We start from the raw sequence: 25,650 nt of genomic DNA on the forward strand, positions 1-25,650 counted from the left end.
TACCATTGTGATACTAGTCGATCCATGGTAGAGACTCATGGACAAAAAAGGTTTGGAATTAAAAAAAGCATAATTCCTTTTCCAAAATGTGTAACAAAGTGAATGGTCTCATATCCATGAATAATGGGCCCAAGGCCAATGGACCATGCCCATGGACAACACTTATGATAGTGTGAAAGGGGCGGTCATGTATATATACCAAATAGGCCATATTTGGGGCTAACTTTTGTTAATCTATGAAATACAAGTCATTACTCTCTTTTCTCTAAATATACACTAATCTCTTACTCTAGGCTAATCCAAGGCTAATCTAGATGTCCCTTTCTTTCATTGGTATATCAGAGCCATGCTTTTGATCCATTTTCTCGAATTTTCTTATAGTCCGCTTGAATTTTCTGTATTTTCTTGGTGTTCTTGATTTTCTTGATCAAGAAGATGGATATGGTGACCTTGAATGGTTTAATTTCCTTTTCGTTGTTTGCTTCCTAAGATTTTGTGGCCATGGGTTTTATGTGGACCAAATTTTGGGTGACCCGCACCTAATTTCAAATCCTAGGACCAAAATTGGGGAAAATTTTCACTAATTAAGATTAGTGTTTCGAATCTAAAAACGTTTTCTTCTTTCTCCCTCATCTTTGCTTCATTTCTCTAAGCTATGGTGCCTTCATCTTGCAATCTTAGTTGGCATGTTAAAAGCTTCACAAAGAGATATCCATTGATGAATTTCATGGTCGTTTTTTGCACGTGAGGACGCTAGTCTGTGATGCACATTTTTTCCTTCATTTTGGAGCTTGTATCTTACATTGAAGCTTGCCTAAGCTTGGGAGAGCCTCAAGAAAGCACAAGCTTCAACTTGAGCTTGATATTGGTGGATTTTCTTGGAGATTTTATGGTCGTGAGGATGCCGTGGAGCAGTCGCATTTTCTTGTGGTGGTGAGTGGAGCTTAATAGCCATTAATCACTTACTAATGTTGCTTTCATTTGATTCTTACAGCATAAGTAGAAAGCTAGATATGTGGTGAAGACACCTTGGAAATAAGGAGAAAATGCCAAGGAGATGTGTCTTGAACTTTCCATGCCGTGAGTGCCGTGGAAAAGCGATATGGATTAAAGGGATTACGTACAATGGTGGTAAAGCCATGGCCCAAACCCTTGCTCTTGGATTTCAAACTTGAGTAAGGGGGTTGGAAGAGCTTGGACGGGAGATCAGCAAGCCTCAACGCGCTACATCGACCTCCAAGAGTTGTCAATTGATGTATTTTGGTAGGGCAAAGTTTTGGCAAACAATGGATATAGCATTACATGAATTGAAATTCATTTGAGTTTACATTGAGATTTCATTGCAAATACAAAGGAGATGCCGTCATTTTTTTTGGCAAAAAGCCATATGCATAGCACTTGGGGTTAGATTTGGATGCCCAAAGATGCAAATTGATGTGTTGCATGCTTTTGAATGGTTCCAAGGCATTGCCAATGCAAACGGAAGGAGTGGATAGAAAGTGGATACAATTTTGACAATTTTCTGCCTATGGGGTGTTAAACACAAATTCAGTCCAAAAGGGTTGGGGATGTTTTCAAGTGGTTTACATAGCTTCATTCGCCTCTCCAAGGGCTACATTTGGATCCCTCAAGTGCTCTGTTCCGACACCGTTTGCTTCTCCAACCTGGCAAGTCTCACCACAAGGCGCCTAGTCAAAAACAATGAATTAAGTTTGAGATTTGAGCATGTGAGTGCATTGTACATGCCATTAGCTTCTTGACAAACCAAAGAGATCTTGATTTTTACATCATTGAAGACTTGGTCGAATGGAACTAGTTGATTGGCTCGGGGGGATCACTCATAAATATGCAAGTGTAGCACGTGGGTTCAGCATAAGGGATTTTAAAAATCTCCTTTTTACACATTTTTTACATACAGAAGGGTACCATTTAAAGGGGTATTTACGGGTTAAATAGAAAAAGGGTGTGTTTTATTCATGAAAAATTCATAGATAAGGGATTTTTAAAGTAGGCCTTGAACACATGTGATACAAAGGGTTTACATATACTAAACCCCCCAAGTTGACTGGTCAAAGGGGTCGACACAAAGGAATGTTTCGAGTCAAACTTGGTCAAAGTGTTGACATGGATGTATAGTGCTTACTTTAAGCATTCCATCAAACTAAATATCTTGAAAATCGAATTTTGTTTGATCAAGATTTGGTCACTTTTGTGTTGAAGTTGACTTTTCAAAAAAGTGAAAACAAAGAATAGTACAAGGTTGACCAAGCCAAATGCTACAAAAATGGATAAAGCATTGAATCACCTCTCTGTAGAGCCAAAGACTATTCAATTTGGAGTTTGGGAACCCTTTCAAAATCCTTTTGAACATTTTAGATAATGCCAAAGGCCAAATCTAATAAGGGAAACTGCAAGGAAGCTCTTGAGTATGAAGTGGGCACATCGGATGCCTCAGGGGGGGGGGCACTCATAAATATGTAAGCATAGCACGTGAGTTCAACGGAAGGGTAGCCCACCTTAGCCCAGCATGATCATGTGAGTATCTTGGAGACCCTCAGAGCTAGAGGGTCTACGGATTGATATTAGAGCCTCCTCCCTCTTGTTTTTTGTATCTACTGCCCTTCATTTTGTACCTCTCTCTAATTGTATCTTCTACCCATATATCTTATGAGTTGGCTTTTAAGTTGTGCCCATATATTTTGTATCTTGTGAATGGTTTGGGGGTGAACCTTTGCAATTGAGTGGTGTCTGATGGTGGTGAAACTTTGCGAGTGGGTCCATGGGGCTCTTACCCCTCTGCTCGAAAAGTTACACCACCATTGGATGCTGAATGGACGTGATGGTATGTTGCCACCCGCTATTTTTTGCATAGTGCCCAAGGGGTCACCTATGCAAAAACTAGAGGGTTTGGGTGGAGCATCATTATCATACGGCGTCTAATGGTGGTGAAACTTTGTGAGTGGGTCCATGGGGCTGCTACCCTCCGCTCATAAAGTTTTACCACCATTAGACGCTGGATGGGTGGGATGGTGTGTTGCCACCCACTATTTTTTATATAATGCCGAAGGGGTCCCCTATACAAAAAGTAGTGGATTTGGGTGGAACATCATTATCATACAGAGTCCGATAGTGGTGAAACTTTGCGAGGAGGTCCATTGGGGCTCCTACCCCTCGGCTTGCAAAGGCTCACCACCATCAAATGCGAGATGGGCGGGATAGTGTGTTGCCACCCGCTATTTTTTTGCATACGGATCTCCTATGCAAAAAATAGTAGGTTTGTGTGGGACATCATTATCATACGACGTCCGATGGTGGTGAAACTTTGCGAGTGGGTCCATGTGGCTCTACCAATTCTTCGCTCTCAAAGTTTAACCACCATCGAACACCGGATGGTTGGGATGGTGTGTTTCCACTCACTATTTTTTGCATAGTGCCCAAGGGGTCCCCTATGCAAAAAACTCACGGGGCGTCACTCATAAATATGTAAGTGTAGCACATAGGTTCAACAGAAGGGATTTTTAAAACCCCCCTTTTTACACATTTTTTACATTCATAAGGATAGCATTTAAAGGGGATATTCACAGGTTGAATAGAAAAAGGGTATGTTTTATTTATAAAAAATTCATGGGTATGGTATTTCTAAAATAGGCCTTGAACGCAGATGATATAAAGGGTTTACGTATAGTGAACCCCCCGAGGCAAAAAATAGCAAGTTTAGGTAGGGCATCCTTATCATACAGTATCCAATGGTGGTGAAACTTTTTGAGAGGGTCTATGGGGCTCCTACCCCTCCACTCACAAAATTTCACCACCATCGGACTTCGGATGGGCGGGACGGTGTGTTGCCACCCGCTATTTTTTTGCATAGTGCCCAAGGGGTCCCCTATGCAAAAAATAATGTGTTTGGGTGGGGCATCATTAGCATATGGCGCCCCATGGTGGTGAAACTCTATGAGCGCATTCGTAGGGCTGCAACCCTTTGTTTGTAAAGTTTCACCACCATCGGATGTCAGGTGGGCGGGACAGTGTGTTGGCACCCATTAATTTTTCACGTAGTGCCCAAGGGATCCCCTATGCAAACAATAGTGGGTTTGGGTGGGGCATCATTATCATATGGTGTCCGATGGTGATGAAACTTTGTCACTGGGTTCATGGGTCTACTAACCCTCCACTCACATAGTTCCACTACCATTGGACGTCGGATGGGCAGGATGGTGTGTTGCCATCCGCTATTTTTTTGCATAGTGTCCAAGAGGTCTCCTATGCAAAAAAAGATGGTTTGGGTGGGACATCATTATCATATGGTGTCTGATGGTTGTGAAACTTTGCGAGAAGTTCCAAGGGAATCCTACCCCTCCACTTGCAAAGTCTCACCACCATCGGTCACCAGATGGGCAGGACTGTGTGTTGCTACCCGTTATTTTTTCCCATAGTGCCCAAGGGGTCCCCTATATGCAAAAAATAGTGGGTTTGGGTGGGACATCATTATCATACGGTGTCCGATGGTGGTGAAACTTTGTGAGAAGTTCTATGGGAATCCTACCCCTTGGCTCCCAAAGGTTCACCACCACTATCGGGCACCAGATGGCCGGGACGGTGTGTTGCCAAGGGGTTTCAAATGCAAAAAAAGCAGGTTTGATGGGCCATCATTATCATACAGTGTATGGTAGTGGGGGTGAAACTTTGCAAGCATGTCCATGGGGCTGCTACCCCTCCATTGGAAAAATTTCACCACCATCGGAAGCTAGATGGGAAGCTAGATGGGTGCGAGGATGTGTTGATACCCGCTATTTTTCGCATAGTGCCCAAGGGGTCCCCGATGCAAAAGGCATCATTATCATACGGAATGGTGGTGAATCTTTGCGAGTGAGTCAATGGGTATCCTACCCCTCTGCTCACAAAGTTTCACCACTATTAGATGCGGGATGGGCAGGACGGTGTGTTGCCACCCGCTATTTTTTCGCATAGTGCCCAAGGGGTCCCCTATGCAACAAATAACGGGTTTGGGTGGGGCATCGTTATCAAACGATGCTCGATGGTAGTGAAATGTTGCGAGTAGATCCATGGGACTGATACCCCTCTACTTGCAAACTTTCACCACCATCTGAGGCCAAATGGGCGGGATGGTGTGTTGCCACCCGCTATTTTTTGTATAGTGCCCAAGGGGTTCTGAATGCAAAAAATAGCAGGTTTGGGTGGGGCATCATTATCATACGATATCTGATGGTCATGAAACTTAGCAAGTGGGTCCACCAGGCTCCTACCTCTCTCCTTGCAGAGGTTCCCTATCAGACATTGGATGGGCGGGACGGTGTGTTGCCACCCGCTATTTTTTCGCATAGTGCCCAAGGGATCCCCTATGCAAACCATAGTTGGTTTGGGTGGGCATCATTATCATACGATGTCCGATGGAGGGGAAACTTTGCGAGTGGGTCCATGGGGCTACTACACCTCTTTTCATAAAGTTTCACCAAATGTGTTTTGCCACTCCCTATTTTTCGCATAGTACGCAATGGGTGTCCTATGCAAAAAATAGCAGGTTTGGATGGGGCATCATTATCATACAATGTCCGATGGTGGTCAAATTTTTTTGAGCGGGTTTGTGGGGCTCCCAACCCTTCGCTTGCATAGTGTCACCACCATCAGGCGTCAAATGTTTTGGACGGAGTGTTGCCACCCGCTATTGTTTTGCATAGCGCGCCATGGCCTCCCCTATGCAAAAATACGAGGTTTGGGTGGGGCATTGTGAGGTCCCTATCCCCACTGCACAACAAATTTAGGGGTGCTTGCACTGGAAGTATCACTTCTTGCACGGGGCATGATCCCACACTCGGGGCCTCGCCCAAGGATATCCGGACAAGAGACTAATCCATCGGTTCTTGTTAACCTATGACGGACATTGAGACGTACTATGTTTTACGTCATTAATTTAAATATTCTGAGTCATGGGCCGGGCTTGTCGGCACCATATGTTAAGGATGAAGGGATTGGGTGATCGCCGATGAGAGGCGCACCTTGAATATCAGTAGGATAAGGGTTAGGGTCGGCCGACCATGTATGGATGCCCAAGTGTGAACGGCCAAGTCACCTATAAGAGTCAAATGTAACCCTAAAATCCTCATTCTCATGTGTTGTGAATACAAGAGTGCTCTTGCCTTATCTCCTTGGTTTCCTTCTCCTGCGTGAGAGAGAGAGAGTGAGAGAGCGATCGAGCACTGTGTAGCGGCACGGCGGTAGAGCGGCGAGCGACGGCGGCTCCTTCTTCACTGCGACGCGGGAATCCTTCAAGGCGACGGTTGAGCGGTGAGTGACACACATTTTGCATTCTGTTTGAGCTTGCTTTCCTGGTTGTATGCTTGTAGCCATTCGTGGCTCGCATACGGTATTCAGCAAGTCCCCAGCTACAACTTGTGCGACAAAAGCGCACATTTTTGGCGTCGCTGCCGGGGAGATGCCCTGCACCAAGCTCCAGTTTGCAGCTCGATCTGCTGCGTGAAGTGAAATTTACACTGTAGGAAAGGCGACTGTGTGTTTGTTGTTGATGTGTTTTGTGTTTGAAATCAGTTTCTGCAATTTGTCTTCTGCAATTCTGTTTCTTTTGTTATTTTTTCGCACCGCGTGCGTTCTGTTCTCTGGTTTTCTTCGTGTGGGGGGATTTCTGAATTCCCAAGCCTGCGCTGTGTGCGAACTGCGCCGCGGCAAAGTCTGAACCCTAGAAAGAAACCCTAGAAAACTTATCTCTAAAAAAATTTAAAAAAAATAAAAAAATAAAAATAAAAATAAAAGAAAAAACCAAACGTGTGGAGAGGAAAGATTTTTTATTTGGAGAAAAAAATTGTGAAAAGAAAAACCCCCAATTGACCCTGACCCCGGCTTTTGATATATATATATAGGAGAGTGAGCCTCCATAGCTTTCTTTCAAGTGAGAGCTTATGGGAAGTTGTGCCCTATATGTAGCCCACTCCCCAAGGAGTAAAGTGAGCATGTGGGATAAAGCCCTCACCCTTTCCTCCACAAGCAAATAGGCTTTCGCCCCTTCCCCCACAAGGAAACAGATTGTTTTGAGGACCACAGGAGCTTTGGATAGGCGAACACGGTGCTGTAAAGCACGCTAGGACCCTTTAAACGATACGCTCGTTTTGAGCTATCACACGCCCTAGTTCAGGTTCGACCATAAGTAAGGGGGTTAGAAACGGGTTAAAAACAATACAAAAACAAGTAAAAACGAGGTGTGAAACACCTAAGAAACCACTTGTGTGGACTTCAAGGGTAGTCACCAACGCCCGTAGGGTACCCACGTCACATGCATCTACGTTTTGGTCGGGTGCTAGAGCTTGAGCCACTAGAAAGCGTTTCAGTTTACGCAGGCTCACACCATCCCTCCACGTTAGCATCTTGGCCTTCCGCTGGGACCCAAGGAAGTGCAACCCAAGATCCACGAATAGTGGATAGTGACTCGTCCTCTAACTCAGAAGCCATGGAAGGGCACCCTACCAAGAACCCTGAGGAGACAAGCCAAAACATGCCAGTTTGGGCCCCACAACCCGGATCTAGCATGTTTAGTCGTCTAATAGAGACCTTTAGTAGAGCTACACGCTCTGAACATGCGACAAGCGAAGTGAATGAAGGAGGGGTAGTGGGTTCGCCATTCACATCTCATGGGGCTGCTACCCTCCGCTCATAAAGTTTTACCACCATTAGACGCTGGATGGGTGGGACGGTGTGTTGCCACCCACTATTTTTTATATAATGCCGAAGGGGTCCCCTATACAAAAAGTAGTGGATTTGGGTGGAACATCATTATCATACAGAGTCCGATAGTGGTGAAACTTTGCGAGGAGGTCCATTGGGGCTCCTACCCCTCGGCTTGCAAAGGCTCACCACCATCAAATGCGAGATGGGCGGGATAGTGTGTTGCCACCCGCTATTTTTTTGCATACGGATCTCCTATGCAAAAAATAGTAGGTTTGTGTGGGACATCATTATCATACGACGTCCGATGGTGGTGAAACTTTGCGAGTGGGTCCATGTGGCTCTACCAATTCTTCACTCTCAAAGTTTAACCACCATCGAACACCGGATGGTTGGGATGGTGTGTTTCCACTCACTATTTTTTGCATAGTGCCCAAGGGGTCCCCTATGCAAAAAACTCACGGGGCGTCACTCATAAATATGTAAGTGTAGCACATAGGTTCAACAGAAGGGATTTTTAAAACCCCCCTTTTTACACATTTTTTACATTCATAAGGATAGCATTTAAAGGGGATATTCACAGGTTGAATAGAAAAAGGGTATGTTTTATTTATAAAAAATTCATGGGTATGGTATTTCTAAAATAGGCCTTGAACGCAGATGATATAAAGGGTTTACGTATAGTGAACCCCCCGAGGCAAAAAATAGCAAGTTTAGGTAGGGCATCCTTATCATACGGTATCCAATGGTGGTGAAACTTTTTGAGAGGGTCTATGGGGCTCCTACCCCTCCACTCACAAAATTTCACCACCATCGGACTTCGGATGGGCGGGACGGTGTGTTGCCACCCGCTATTTTTTTGCATAGTGCCCAAGGGGTCCCCTATGCAAAAAATAATGTGTTTGGGTGGGGCATCATTAGCATATGGCACCCCATGGTGGTGAAACTCTATGAGCGCATTCGTAGGGCTGCAACCCTTTGTTTGTAAAGTTTCACCACCATCGGATGTCAGGTGGGCGGGACAGTGTGTTGGCACCCATTAATTTTTCACGTAGTGCCCAAGGGATCCCCTATGCAAACAATAGTGGGTTTGGGTGGGGCATCATTATCATATGGTGTCCGATAGTGATGAAACTTTGTCACTGGGTTCATGGGTCTACTAACCCTCCACTCACATAGTTCCACTACCATTGGACGTCGGATGGGCAGGATGGTGTGTTGCCATCCGCTATTTTTTTGCATAGTGTCCAAGAGGTCTCCTATGCAAAAAAAGATGGTTTGGGTGAGGCATCATTATCATATGGTGTCTGATGGTGGTGAAACTTTGCGAGAGGTTCCAAGGGAATCCTACCCCTCCACTCGCAAAGTCTCACCACCATCGGTCACCAGATGGGCAGGACTGTGTGTTGCTACCCGTTATTTTTTCCCATAGTGCCCAAGGGGTCCCCTATATGCAAAAAATAGTGGGTTTGGGTGGGACATCATTATCATACGGTGTCCGATGGTGGTGAAACTTTGTGAGAAGTTCTATGGGAATCCTACCCCTTGGCTCCCAAAGGTTCACCACCACTATCGGGCACCAGATGGCTGGGACGGTGTGTTGCCAAGGGGTTTCAAATGCAAAAAAAGCAGGTTTGATGGGCCATCATTATCATACGGTGTATGGTAGTGGGGGTGAAACTTTGCAAGCATGTCCATGGGGCTGCTACCCCTCCATTGGAAAAATTTCACCACCATCGGAAGCTAGATGGGAAGCTAGATGGGTGCGAGGATGTGTTGATACCCGCTATTTTTCGCATAGTGCCCAAGGGGTCCCCTATGCAAAAGGCATCATTATCATACGGAATGGTGGTGAATCTTTGCGAGTGAGTCAATGGGTATCCTACCCCTCTGCTCACAAAGTTTCACCACTATTAGATGCGGGATGGGCAGGACGGTGTGTTGCCACCCGCTATTTTTTCGCATAGTGCCCAAGGGGTCCCCTATGCAACAAATAACGGGTTTGGGTGGGGCATCGTTATCAAACGATGCTCGATGGTAGTGAAATGTTGCGAGTAGATCCATGGGGCTGCTACCCCTCTACTTGCAAACTTTCACCACCATCTGAGGCCAAATGGGCGGGATGGTGTGTTGCCACCCGCTATTTTTTGTATAGTGCCCAAGGGGTTCTGAATGCAAAAAATAGCAGGTTTGGGTGGGGCATCATTATCATACGATATCTGATGGTCATGAAACTTTGCAAGTGGGTCCACCAGGCTCCTACCTCTCTCCTTGCAGAGGTTCCCTATCAGACATTGGATGGGCGGGATGGTGTGTTGCCACCCGCTATTTTTTCGCATCGTGCCCAAGGGATCCCCTATGCAAACCATAGTTGGTTTGGGTGGGCATCATTATCATACGATGTCCGATGGAGGGGAAACTTTGCGAGTGGGTCCATGGGGCTACTACACCTCTTTTCATAAAGTTTCACCAAATGTGTTTTGCCACTCCCTATTTTTCGCATAGTACCCAATGGGTCTCCTATGCAAAAAATAGCAGGTTTGGATGGGGCATCATTATCATACAATGTCCGATGGTGGTCAAATTTTTTTGAGCGGGTTTGTGGGGCTCCCAACCCTTCGCTTGCATAGTGTCACCACCATCAGGCGTCAAATGTTTTGGACGGAGTGTTGCCACCCGCTATTGTTTTGCATAGCGCGCCATGGCCTCCCCTATGCAAAAATACGAGGTTTGGGTGGGGCATTGTGAGGTCCCTATCCCCACTGCGCAACAAATTTAGGGGTGCTTGCACTGGAAGTATCACTTCTTGCGCGGGGCATGATCCCACACTCGGGGCCTCGCCCAAGGATATCCGGACAAGAGACTAATCCATCGGTTCTTGTTAACCTATGACGGACATTGAGACGTACTATGTTTTACGTCATTAATTTAAATATTCTGAGTCATGGGCCGGGCTTGTCGGCACCATATGTTAAGGATGAAGGGATTGGGTGATCGCCGATGAGAGGCGCACCTTGAATATCAGTAGGATAAGGGTTAGGGTCGGCCGACCGTGTATGGATGCCCAAGTGTGAACGGCCAAGTCACCTATAAGAGTCAAATGTAACCCTAAAATCCTCATTCTCATGTGTTGTGAATACAAGAGTGCTCTTGCCTTATCTCCTTGGTTTCCTTCTCCTGCGTGAGAGAGAGAGAGTGAGAGAGCGATCGAGCACTGTGTAGCGGCACGGCGGTAGAGCGGCGAGCGACGGCGGCTCCTTCTTCACTGCGACGCGGGAATCCTTCAAGGCGACGGTTGAGCGGTGAGTGACACACATTTTGCATTCTGTTTGAGCTTGCTTTCCTGGTTGTATGCTTGTAGCCATTCGTGGCTCGCATACGGTATTCAGCAAGTCCCCAGCTACAACTTGTGCGACAAAAGCGCACATTTTTGGCGTCGCTGCCGGGGAGATGCCCTGCACCAAGCTCCAGTTTGCAGCTCGATCTGCTGCGTGAAGTGAAATTTACACTGTAGGAAAGGCGACTGTGTGTTTGTTGTTGATGTGTTTTGTGTTTGAAATCAGTTTCTGCAATTTGTCTTCTGCAATTCTGTTTCTTTTGTTATTTTTTCGCACCGCGTGCGTTCTGTTCTCTGGTTTTCTTCGTGTGGGGGGATTTCTGAATTCCCAAGCCTGCGCTGTGTGCGAACTGCGCCGCGGCAAAGTCTGAACCCTAGAAAGAAACCTTAGAAAACTTATCTCTAAAAAAATTTAAAAAAAATAAAAAAATAAAAATAAAAATAAAAGAAAAAACCAAACGTGTGGAGAGGAAAGATTTTTTATTTGGAGAAAAAAATTGTGAAAAGAAAAACCCCCAATTGACCCTGACCCCGGCTTTTGATATATATATATAGGAGAGTGAGCCTCCATAGCTTTCTTTCAAGTGAGAGCTTATGGGAAGTTGTGCCCTATATGTAGCCCACTCCCCAAGGAGTAAAGTGAGCATGTGGGATAAAGCCCTCACCCTTTCCTCCACAAGCAAATAGGCTTTCGCCCCTTCCCCCACAAGGAAACAGATTGTTTTGAGGACCACAGGAGCTCTGGATAGGCGAACACGGTGCTGTAAAGCACGCTAGGACCCTTTAAACGATACGCTCGTTTTGAGCTATCACACGCCCTAGTTCAGGTTCGACCATAAGTAAGGGGGTTAGAAACGGGTTAAAAACAATACAAAAACAAGTAAAAACGAGGTGTGAAACACCTAAGAAACCACTTGTGTGGACTTCAAGGGTAGTCACCAACGCCCGTAGGGTACCCACGTCACATGCATCTACGTTTTGGTCGGGTGCTAGAGCTTGAGCCACTAGAAAGCGTTTCAGTTTACGCAGGCTCACACCATCCCTCCACGTTAGCATCTTGGCCTTCCGCTGGGACCCAAGGAAGTGCAACCCAAGATCCACGAATAGTGGATAGTGACTCGTCCTCTAACTCAGAAGCCATGGAAGGGCACCCTACCAAGAACCCTGAGGAGACAAGCCAAAACATGCCAGTTTGGGCCCCACAACTCGGATCTAGCATGTTTAGTCGTCTAATAGAGACCTTTAGTAGAGCTACACGCTCTGAACATGCGACAAGCGAAGTGAATGAAGGAGGGGTAGTGGGTTCGCCATTCACATCTCATGGGGCTGCTACCCTCCGCTCATAAAGTTTTACCACCATTAGACGCTGGATGGGTGGGACGGTGTGTTGCCACCCACTATTTTTTATATAATGCCGAAGGGGTCCCCTATACAAAAAGTAGTGGATTTGGGTGGAACATCATTATCATACAGAGTCCGATAGTGGTGAAACTTTGCGAGGAGGTCCATTGGGGCTCCTACCCCTCGGCTTGCAAAGGCTCACCACCATCAAATGCGAGATGGGCGGGATAGTGTGTTGCCACCCGCTATTTTTTTGCATACGGATCTCCTATGCAAAAAATAGTAGGTTTGTGTGGGACATCATTATCATACGACGTCCGATGGTGGTGAAACTTTGCGAGTGGGTCCATGTGGCTCTACCAATTCTTCACTCTCAAAGTTTAACCACCATCGAACACCGGATGGTTGGGATGGTGTGTTTCCACTCACTATTTTTTGCATAGTGCCCAAGGGGTCCCCTATGCAAAAAACTCACGGGGCGTCACTCATAAATATGTAAGTGTAGCACATAGGTTCAACAGAAGGGATTTTTAAAACCCCCCTTTTTACACATTTTTTACATTCATAAGGATAGCATTTAAAGGGGATATTCACAGGTTGAATAGAAAAAGGGTATGTTTTATTTATAAAAAATTCATGGGTATGGTATTTCTAAAATAGGCCTTGAACGCAGATGATATAAAGGGTTTACGTATAGTGAATCCCCCGAGGCAAAAAATAGCAAGTTTAGGTAGGGCATCCTTATCATACGGTATCCAATGGTGGTGAAACTTTTTGAGAGGGTCTATGGGGCTCCTACCCCTCCACTCACAAAATTTCACCACCATCGGACTTCGGATGGGCGGGACGGTGTGTTGCCACCCGCTATTTTTTTGCATAGTGCCCAAGGGGTCCCCTATGCAAAAAATAATGTGTTTGGGTGGGGCATCATTAGCATATGGCACCCCATGGTGGTGAAACTCTATGAGCGCATTCGTAGGGCTGCAACCCTTTGTTTGTAAAGTTTCACCACCATCGGATGTCAGGTGGGCGGGACAGTGTGTTGGCACCCATTAATTTTTCACGTAGTGCCCAAGGGATCCCCTATGCAAACAATAGTGGGTTTGGGTGGGGCATCATTATCATATGGTGTCCGATAGTGATGAAACTTTGTCACTGGGTTCATGGGTCTACTAACCCTCCACTCACATAGTTCCACTACCATTGGACGTCGGATGGGCAGGATGGTGTGTTGCCATCCGCTATTTTTTTGCATAGTGTCCAAGAGGTCTCCTATGCAAAAAAAGATGGTTTGGGTGGGGCATCATTATCATATGGTGTCTGATGGTGGTGAAACTTTGCGAGAGGTTCCAAGGGAATCCTACCCCTCCACTCGCAAAGTCTCACCACCATCGGTCACCAGATGGGCAGGACTGTGTGTTGCTACCCGTTATTTTTTCCCATAGTGCCCAAGGGGTCCCCTATATGCAAAAAATAGTGGGTTTGGGTGGGACATCATTATCATACGGTGTCCGATGGTGGTGAAACTTTGTGAGAAGTTCTATGGGAATCCTACCCCTTGGCTCCCAAAGGTTCACCACCACTATCGGGCACCAGATGGCTGGGACGGTGTGTTGCCAAGGGGTTTCAAATGCAAAAAAAGCAGGTTTGATGGGCCATCATTATCATACGGTGTATGGTAGTGGGGGTGAAACTTTGCAAGCATGTCCATGGGGCTGCTACCCCTCCATTGGAAAAATTTCACCACCATCGGAAGCTAGATGGGAAGCTAGATGGGTGCGAGGATGTGTTGATACCCGCTATTTTTCGCATAGTGCCCAAGGGGTCCCCTATGCAAAAGGCATCATTATCATACGGAATGGTGGTGAATCTTTGCGAGTGAGTCAATGGGTATCCTACCCCTCTGCTCACAAAGTTTCACCACTATTAGATGCGGGATGGGCAGGACGGTGTGTTGCCACCCGCTATTTTTTCGCATAGTGCCCAAGGGGTCCCCTATGCAACAAATAACGGGTTTGGGTGGGGCATCGTTATCAAACGATGCTCGATGGTAGTGAAATGTTGCGAGTAGATCCATGGGGCTGCTACCCCTCTACTTGCAAACTTTCACCACCATCTGAGGCCAAATGGGCGGGATGGTGTGTTGCCACCCGCTATTTTTTGTATAGTGCCCAAGGGGTTCTGAATGCAAAAAATAGCAGGTTTGGGTGGGGCATCATTATCATACGATATCTGATGGTCATGAAACTTTGCAAGTGGGTCCACCAGGCTCCTACCTCTCTCCTTGCAGAGGTTCCCTATCAGACATTGGATGGGCGGGATGGTGTGTTGCCACCCGCTATTTTTTCGCATCGTGCCCAAGGGATCCCCTATGCAAACCATAGTTGGTTTGGGTGGGCATCATTATCATACGATGTCCGATGGAGGGGAAACTTTGCGAGTGGGTCCATGGGGCTACTACACCTCTTTTCATAAAGTTTCACCAAATGTGTTTTGCCACTCCCTATTTTTCGCATAGTACCCAATGGGTCTCCTATGCAAAAAATAGCAGGTTTGGATGGGGCATCATTATCATACAATGTCCGATGGTGGTCAAATTTTTTTGAGCGGGTTTGTGGGGCTCCCAACCCTTCGCTTGCATAGTGTCACCACCATCAGGCGTCAAATGTTTTGGACGGAGTGTTGCCACCCGCTATTGTTTTGCATAGCGCGCCATGGCCTCCCCTATGCAAAAATACGAGGTTTGGGTGGGGCATTGTGAGGTCCCTATCCCCACTGCGCAACAAATTTAGGGGTGCTTGCACTGGAAGTATCACTTCTTGCGCGGGGCATGATCCCACACTCGGGGCCTCGCCCAAGGATATCCGGACAAGAGACTAATCCATCGGTTCTTGTTAACCTATGACGGACATTGAGACGTACTATGTTTTACGTCATTAATTTAAATATTCTGAGTCATGGGCCGGGCTTGTCGGCACCATATGTTAAGGATGAAGGGATTGGGTGATCGCCGATGAGAGGCACACCTTGAATATCAGTAGCATAAGGGTTAGGGTCGGCCGACCGTGTATGGATGCCCAAGTGTGAACGGCCAAGTCACCTATAAGAGTCAAATGTAACCCTAAAATCCTCATTCTCATGTGTTGTGAATACAAGAGTGCTCTTGCCTTATCTCCTTGGTTTCCTTCTCCTGCGTGAGAGAGAGAGAGTGAGAGAGCGATCGAGCACTGTGTAGCGGCACGGCGGTAGAGCGGCGAGCGACGGCGGCTCCTTCTTCACTGCGACGCGGGAATCCTTCAAGGCGACGGTTGAGCGGTGAGTGACACACCTTTTGCATTCTGTTTGAGCTTGCTTTCCTGGTTGTATGCTTGTAGCCATTCGTGGCTCGCATACGGTATTCGGCAAGTCCCCAGCTACAACCTGTGCGACAAAAGCGCACATTTTTGGCGTCGCTGCCCGGGAGATGCCCTGCACCAAGCTCCAGTTTGCAGCTCGATCTGCTGCGTGAAGTGAAATTTACACTGTAGGAAAGGCGACTGTGTGTTTGTTGTTGATGTGTTTTGTGTTTGAAATCAGTTTCTGCAATTTGTCTTCTGCAATTCTGTTTCTTTTGTTATTTTTTCGCACCGCGTGCGTTCTGTTCTCTGGTTTTCTGCGTGTGAGGGGGGGTTTCTGAATTCCCAAGCCTGTGCTGTGTGCGAACTGCGCCGCGGCAAAGTCTGAACCCTAGAAAGAAACCCTAGAAAACTTATCTCTAAAAAAAATTTAAAAAAAATAAAAAAATAAAAATAAAAATAATTAAATTTTTTAAAAAGAAAAAACCAAACGTGTGGAGAGGAAAGATTTTTTATTTGGAGAAAAAATTTTTGAAAAGAAAAACCCCCAATTGACCCTGACCCCGGCCCCGGTCTCGGTCTTTTGATATATATATATAGGAGAGTGAGCCTCCATAGCTTTCTTTCAAGTGAGAGCTTATGGGAAGTTGTGCCCTATATGTAGCCCACTCCCCAAGGAGTAAAGTGAGCATGTGGGATAAAGCCCTCACCCTTTCCTCCACAAGCAAATAGGCTTTCGTCCCTTCCCCCACAAGGAAACAGACTGTTTTGAGGACCACAGGAGCTCTGGATAGGCGAACACGGTGCTGTAAAGCACGCTAGGACCCTTTAAACGATACGCTCGTTTTGAGCTATCACACGCCCTAGTTCAGGTTCGACCATAAGTAAGGGGGTTAGAAACGGGTTAAAAACAATACAAAAACAAGTAAAAACGGGGTGTGAAACACCTAAGAAACCACTTGTGTGGACTTCAAGGGTAGTCACCAATGCCCGTAGGGTACCCACGTCACATGCATCTACGTTTTGGTCGGGTGCTAGAGCTTGAGCCACTAGAAAGCGTTTCAGTTTACGCAGGCTCACACCATCCCTCCACGTTAGCATCTTGGCCTTCCGCTGGGACCCAAGGAAGTGCAACCCAAGATCCACGAATAGTGGATAGTGACTCGTCCTCTAACTCAGAAGCCATGGAAGGGCACCCTACCAAGAACCCTGAGGAGACAAGCTAAAACATGCCAGTTTGGGCCCCACAACCCGGATCTAGCATGTTTAGTCGTCTAATAGAGACCTTTAGTAGTGCTACACGCTCTGAACATGCGACAAGCGAAGTGAATGAAGGAGGGGTAGTGGATTCGCCATTCACATCTCATGTGGACCCTACCCTCCGAAAGAGTGTCCATGTGGATATTCTACCCACTTCGTTTAATGAGGTCCCTACTGAGCTACCACCTTCGGATGCGCCTCTTAAAGTAGAGGTCCCTAGAAGCCAATCCATAAGAAGTGACATTGCGTCCACTTCAAGAGAACCGTTTGGCACACCAAGTCTAGATGGGATATTTCTCAATGAAAATTGGGAACATGATCTACATATAGAGACTCTAACTGACCTATACACAGGTTACATATACCATGTAGATTGGTTAGAAGTCCTACGATCTCCATCTAGCGCCACTAATCTAGAGGAGCAACAACACATGATATGTGAGGTTATTCATAGAATTATCCAATTTGAGAGGCAAAATAGGGGAGTGAACCTAGTTTCCACTGGCCCTATGAGATTTTTGGATACGAGCACGGCCAAACAACCAACCCTATCACAATTGGAGACTCCCTCGGTGAGTCCCATAGATCCTTCGTATGTTGTTTCGCCTGGAGTCTCAATGCAGGTTGAGCCCACGAGCAGTAACTTTAGTTTTCCAACCTTGGCTCAACTTTCCATTAAGGAATCCACAATGCCTACCCCAATGATGAGCATAACAGAAAGTGCACCTGTTACTGCTGTAGTTAGTACGACGCCGCTACCTAGTGGAACAGTACATACAACAGTGCGTGCCAGTGCCTATCAACCATATGTACCTATCGCTACTCATGCTCATGTAGCTCCTACGCCTCTCAGTATGCCAATGGCGTATGCTCCACGACCGCCTTATCACAACCCTTATCCAAGAGGAGCTAGGCCTAGTCACATATCATATCCTTTGTCATTTGCCAACATACTCAGACCAACGCCAACTCCTATCAGCCAGGCTATCCCAGAAGTGCATCCACCAACTATGCCTGCTCACCTAGGTGATCTCACAGCGTTTGCTCAGACGATCGGACGATCTATTGCGGAAAACATGCGGGGCATGCCTGAGAGAGAACCTAGAAGCAAGGCAGTACAAGTGGCTAAGCTCACTCAGAACTTCAGTGGTAACGAGGATGTTAGGAAGCACATTGAAGTCTTTGAACGCGTGTGTGATTCCTTGGAAGAGCACAATGAGCTGCATAAGTGTAAAGCCTTAGGCTTAACCTTGAGTGGGAAGGCCGGAGATTGGTATCGGACCTTAAGGATTGAAGAGCACACTCACTACCCCACTCTCAAGAGATTGTTCTTGAAAGAATACATACGTGAGGGTGTGCTTTGGGGAGTAGCATCTCAACTCCAAAAAGCTGAACGCGAGGAAGGGGAGTCAGTGAGAGACTTTATAAGTCGATTGAAGGAGCGCTTCAATAATAACCAATTGCTCGATAGATTCATCCGAGGATTGCGCCACGAGGACATATACAATGGCCTAGTCATTAGAGGTCTTACAATGTGGGAAGCAGTCACTGCCAATGCAATCCAGTTAGAAGACAACTTGATGATTGCTTGCAGGTAAAAAGGTGTCTTCAGAGACAAAATCCGTTAGTTCGCAAGTATCTGGGCACGAGCCAATGAGGGTGAAACCTATTGCCAAGGAGCCCAAGATGAAATGTCTGTGATGACCGACCTTACTAAGGCTCTCCAAGAATACTTTAGGGGTAATCGAGCTCCTCAGAATAGCCATATGTACCCAAGGAGAGAGCAACAATGGTGTTCGGTGTGCTTAGGACCACATAGCACGAGTGAATGTCCCACATTCAGAGTCAAATTCAATGGGAATTGCAATGCATGTGGTAAGTACGGCCATCAATCTAAGGATTGCCTAGTACTTAAGCGAATGTTGGCAAATCAGGCACCACTAGCCTGGTCAAACACACCTCAAGTACCCGCGCTAATGCCTGCACAACCTGTCGAGCAACCGTCACAGCACATAGTTCCAAGGAATTCGAATGTAGTCCAGTCTGTGCCGTTACCACCGCCAGTGCTAGGACCACAACCTCCACATCCAAGGATTACCCCAATAAACCAGATGGGTTGTGAGTCACATAGTGCGTGTGGGGATTATGAAGAGGAGATAGACCCCACTACTCCATATGGGATTGATACGTTTGAAATGATTCCCCAGTACTACATGGAGGATCATTTCGGGCAAGTCAAGCCTGTATATCAAGCGGCTGCTCTCGCCACAAGAGAGCAAAACCTTAACACTTTGGCGAGGAGACCACCTCTTCAATGCTACGAGTGTGGCGGACCGCATCGTGTAGCGGAGTGCCCTAATAGGCTACAGAAGATCGCTACTCAGATGCAACCAAATCAAGGGAGCACATCGGGAATGCCGGTACTTACATGTAATCGTTGTGGCATAGATCATTTGATTGCTCAATGTCCACATAATCCTAATGCACCCAAGATTACGCCATTGAATTTGGTTGAGGTCACCAACCAAGCACGAGGAACCACACCCATTGTACCCGCGAATGTAGTTACACGGTCAATGCTTCAAAATCAAAACTACATTCTTGAAGAGAGGGATACTGCATCAATCGTTCAGGCAAAGAAAAAGAAAACACGGCGGAAGAGATCGCTCAATGCCACGAGCTCCAAGCCTAGTTCAAAGACTAACATAGGGACAGGAGACGACCCTGTGTATATAAATGATCCTGAAGATGATTCCGATTCAACAGAAACCATGGGGACCAAAGCCACTACCTTAAGGGCGGAACCCACTCAGGAGCTCAACGAAGGAGAATCAAGCGAGTACATAAATAAGGGAAAACAGAAGGAAACTTCCTCGGTCCCACAACCAAGTCAGTTAATGCCCTCTCAACCACCCAAACTGACTGAGACTCCCCACGACAATCCACGTGGGCCAAAAACTCTCAAGAAAAAGATTGGAACATACCCAAACCCAGTTGAGGAGATTGAAAAAGTGCAACACTTAAGGGGTTTGGTGGAAGAAACACAAAGAGAACTGGCCAAACCCGAGAAAAATCAAAATTCCGGACACAGTGTTTCCTACGCAAGTTCAGCCTCACAGGAACCATAAACCGTTAGCTATACCTAGTATCATTCGGGAAGAAAGTGAGGATAGGACATCAGGAAGTGGGCAAACACCCTTTTTGCTTGAAAGAATGTTTAGTGAGGGAATGCCTGACCCCATCGAAGAGGAAGTGATTCCATCTTCACTAGTCCCTAGTCAAGGGGCGATGTCTCGAAAAGTACCGTTGCATGTGTCTAAGCTAATGGATTTCATGTCCTCTGAAATCAGAACCACGATCATATCCAAATTATATGGAGATCCTGAGCTATTCTTAGCTCTTCAGGCATTTCTCAATGGAGAACTAAAGGCGGGGTTACCACAATTTGCAAATATGGATAAACCCGACACGCTTCAAGATGAGGAGGAACATTGGGATCTACAACCCAACCTAGATGAAGATTCGGTCGTTGAAATACCTGTTAACAAGTTGGGATAGTACTTTGAAGGTGACGAATCTAATGCCACCCTCCCCATTACTACCAAGGGATTAACTGTAAAGGGAATCCTTGATGGTGGTGCTGGAGTGAGCATTGTGACCTCGAAGTCACAAACATAGTGGTTAAGATGGCAAACAGAACCATAGCTAAACCTATTGGAATGTTAAGGGACCTTAAGATCAAGGTCCTGGGATACAAGGTAAAACATACCTTCATTGTAATGGATTTCTCCAAGCATTCTATGTCATATCAAATGATCTTAGGACGTCCTTTCATGAGGGAAGCACAAATGGTGCATGATTGGTCAAAAAACCATGTCTACCTACAATTCCAGGACTCTCTCATTCGAGTTGATCTTGAGAATGGTTGTGCACATCCTTTAGGAAGCAAGGTTATCATTGATAATCGATCGGATACCACTATTCACTCCGCCCCATTAAGGTATTGCTATACATGCAAAAAAGAGACTGATGATGGGAAAGATTCTCCTTATATGGATGTCCTACCGGGTATGACTGAGTCGGATAACATGGATTGGGTACACCTAGCGGCAACCATAGACACATGGGGAAATAGAGGCACAAGTTGGGTAACACCTGAGGGGCAAGATATGCCACCGTTAGTGCCAATAAATATGATAGGTGTTATGCACTTGACTCCTGATGGCGAGAAAGTGGCAAACTCCACTGACACTGAAAGTAGCGAAGAATCTGACCAATGCAACTCTGAGTATGAATCTCAAGAAGAAACTAACTCTGAGCCTGATGGGGGGGATGAATCAAATATTCACCCAAATGTGAAAGCAAGGTGCTCAAGGCCTAGGACAATGACCTCCTGCAGTTCATCCGAAAGTGAAGATCAACCAAGTGAGTCCAAATCTGATAGAAACAAAAATCAAAAACTTGGTAAGAAGAAAACGAGACATAAGCGCCAACGCTATCGAGCTAATGTACGCACTACAATAAACAAGGAAAGATCCACTGCAGAATGGCTTAGTTATGTAGGAGCCATTGATGCTCATCGGAAGTTAGCAGATAATTGGGGACAATACCTCCAAAGTGTCATGTGGTGTATTCCGCAACCTCATGATGTCGCCCAATTAGAAATCGAAGAGAAGCCGAAACTAAGTCGTACTGCAAGAAGGCGGCAAAACCAAGAGTTGGCTCAGCAACAAAAGGAAGCGAAATTGAAAGAAAAAAACCTGGCACAACAAGAACCAGTAGACTTACACCCCGCACCCGAGCATTTCAAATCATTTACCACAGGAGAACGTAAAGTGGTCTACACAAAAGCCCAACGAACCCCTGCCAATGGGAGTAGCGGTGTCTACGATGGCCCTGCGGTAGTTAAGGAGATAGACTTAGCAGATCCGGGTGAGGAGTCTAAACCAGTTTTTATTGCTCAAGACCTCACCAAGGCGGAAGAAGTTGCACTTACGGAGCTTCTTAAAGAATTCAAGGACATTTGCTTGGACATATCATGATATGAATGGTGTTCCACCCTCGGTGGTGCAACACACGATTCCAATGATTAGCACTGCTAAACCAGTCCAGCAACGTCCCTACCCAATGAATCCTAAGTACACAAAGATTGTACAAGAGGAAATTGAAAAGCTTGTAAAATGTGGATTCATATATCCTATTGAGCACTCAGAATGGGTTTCTCCGATAGTCATCGTACCAAAGAAGAATGGGAAACTCAGAGTGTGCGTTGATCTCAAAAAGGTTAATGCAGCCACCAGAAGGGATCATTACCCCTTGCCATATTCTGAACATGTGCTTGAAAGAGTGGCAGGCAAGGAGGCATATAGCTTTTTAGATGGGTACTCGGGTTACAATCAGATCATAATTGCAGTCGAGGACCAAGCTAAACAGCATTTATCACGGAGTTTGGAGTGTTTGCCTTTCGCGTCATGGCTTTTGGCTTGACCAATGCACCTGCAACATTCTAACGATTGATAAACACGGCCTTTAAGGAATATCTAAGGGACTTCTGTGAAGCTTTCTTAGATGATCTTTGTGTTCATTCCTCTTGGAAAGCACTTGATGTGTTTACGAAAAATGTTTGAAAGGTGTAGATTATATCGCATCTCATTGAATCCTTTCAAATGCCAATTCTGGGTTAAACACGGAGTTATCTTAGGGCATATAGTGTCCAAAAATGGGATTTCCACTGACAAGAGTAAAATCAAGGTCATTCTGGAATTACCCCCACCCACCAACTATAAGGGAGTCCAACGCTTTATGGGCCACGTTGGTTATTATCGAAGATTTATTCTATTCTTCGCCGAGATAGCTCGACCATTGTATAAGCTTCTCATCGAGTTTATTTGGACCGAAGAACGTGACCGTGCTTATGAGCTATTAAAGAAGGCCTTGGCGAGTGCTCCAATCTTGAGAATGCCTAATTGGGATTTACTCTTCCATGTGCATATTGATGCATCAAACTTTGCTATTGGGTGTGTGTTAACTCAACCTGGAGAACACAAGCTAGACTACCCCATTAGCTTTGCCAGTTGCCAGTTGAATGATGCTGAGATGAACTACACCACTACGGAGCGAGAAGGGTTGGCAATGATATATGCAGTAAGGAAATCTCGTTATTACCTCCTTGCCACCAAGTTTGTTTTCTATGTGGATCATCAAGCATTGTTGTATCTGGTAAACAAACCATGCTCCACAGGAAGAATCACACGATGGCTATTGATTCTTCTTGAGTTTGATTTCACTGTTGTTGTGAGACTTGGCAAGAAATATGTTATGGTTGATCATTTGTCTCGCATACCTAACGGTGAGGCTCCTACGAGGGTTGATGATGACTTACCGGACACTTCCCTGTTCATGGTGGAGACAATGCCTGAATGGAGTGAGAAGATTGTTAACTTTTTGGTTAATGGCTTTCCACCCAAGGAGCTTTGTAAAGATCTAGCTCGAAAGCTGATCAAAGAATGCGAACCCTATTGCCTTATAGTCGGGACTCTTTATAAAAGAGGAAAGGATGACGTTCTTAGGCGTTGTGCCCGAGAGGATGAGTATCTATACATTTTGCAAGAGGCACATATGGGTGTAGCCGGTGGTCACTTCTCAAGAGACTTAACTGCGCGAAAGATCTTACAATCAGGGTATTGGTGGCCCACTATGTTCCAAGATGCATCACTCTTTGTGAAGGGATGCGATGAATGCCAATGATACAAGAAACCCCAACGGAAAGATCAGATGCCCCTACATCCGATCAAAGTAAACCAACCATTTGAAAAGTGGGGTTTAGACTTTGTAGGTCCAATTAGCCCAGCGGCCCGAAACACACAATCTCGCTATATTATTGTGGCCACTGACTGTATGACCAAATGGGCTGAAGCGAAGGCGACACGTAAGGCAGATGCAAGGACAACAGCCAAGTTCCTCTTTGAAAATATAATCACACGCTTCAGTTGTCCTTTTGAACTTGTGAGCGACAATGGTATGCATTTTATAAATGAAGTGATTAAGGAGCTCACAACAAATTTCATGATATCCCATCATAAATCTACTCCTTACTATCCGCAAGCGAATGGCCAAGCCGAGAGTACCAACAAGACCTTAATCTCTATTTTGACAAAGACAGTTGAAGCTCATCGCACGGATTGGGATCTAAAGCTTACAACAGCTTTATGGGCCTATCGTACTACGTACAAAGTGGCTATTAATTGCACACCATTCAAAATGGTATATGGCCAAGAAGCAGTCATGCCGTGGGAATTTGTCATTCCTAGTCTTCGTGTTGCTACTCAAGAGGGTTGGGATGGTAATCCCTTAGTAGAGCGTCTGTATATTCTTGAACGGCTAAATGAAGAAAGACAATTGGCTGTGTACAATGCCCTTGTGGAGAAGGATAGAAGGAAAAAATGGTTTGATCGCCACATGAAGGACAAAGACATCAAGGTTGAGGATAAAGTCCTGATGTATGGAGTGCATAACGAAAAGAAGAAGCTCAAATATGCTGGTAAGGGACCGTATAGAGCATGTGAAATTACCCCGCAAGGTACCATCCGAGTGGAGACTCTCGCGAGACGGAGTTGAAACCATTGGATTCCTTAATGGGAGTAAATTCAAAAGGTACTATGACCCCCTAAGCCAAGAGGAGTTACATGCAATCCATCAAAAGAAGGCAGCTAAAGAACAAGCTGAGCTTAAAAAGATACAAGCGAGAGTCGAAGCCAAAGAACGTCAACAGCGTGCTAGGCGACAACGAGAAGCCAACTTGGGAATTACACAAGTATTTTTCGAGGAAGTAGAGGAGGATGCACTGGAATATGACCCACCTCTAAGATACCCAATTGAGTTACAGAGTCCTTATGGGGAGGTGCTGTATAATGCATTATTGGATACAGGAGCTCAGCACAATTTGCTATCATATGGCGTGTGGTGTCAACTTGGAAAACCACCTTTATCCAAGAGTGCTATCCAAGTTCAAGGTATCAACAAGAAGAAAACCCCTGTCTCAGGAATTTTGCACACTCCGGTTGCCTATGACAAGGGGACCGTAATTCAAAGCTTTTTGGTTATGCCTGCTGGTACCATGGAAGGCACTGTAAACTTAGGGCGCAAATGGATGTTGGCCACTAAGTGCAATATCGATTGGGCAACCAGACTAGTCACAACGCAAGAACCAACACTCAGTATGACCGCTCAAAATCCTGCTCCTAAGCCATCGACTCTGGACAAAATGCTGGATAACGAAAAATCACCAAGTCCAGTGGCAAAACCATCTTTGATTGTTTGCCACCCCTCTAACGCTTCAACGCCAAGAGTGGAAACATGCAGGGTGGTCTCTAAAGCTCCACTTACTATGCCAAGAAAATACATACAAATGGGTCCCAAAAGCTTCATTAATAGCTACTTCCCCTGCTCAATCTCGTTCAACCACCAAGAAGCCTCGTAAAAGAAAAGCAGCTACCCACCCGAGAAAGGGAAATGTAACATCGCGATGGATCCCTAAAAAAATATTAGTAGCCCAAGGGTACTACGAGGGGAATGACCAGATTTGGGTCCCTAAACATAAGCTGAATCCCTCTACATCACCTATGAAACCTTGCAAACCAATTGTTGCCACCCCAACGACAATTCAAGATCGTGGTAAGGGAAAGG

Source organism: Cibotium barometz, chromosome 22 (assembly GCF_041138505.1).
Source record: "Cibotium barometz isolate CiBa-2024 chromosome 22, ASM4113850v1, whole genome shotgun sequence".
Classification (NCBI taxonomy): domain Eukaryota; kingdom Viridiplantae; phylum Streptophyta; class Polypodiopsida; order Cyatheales; family Cibotiaceae; genus Cibotium; species Cibotium barometz.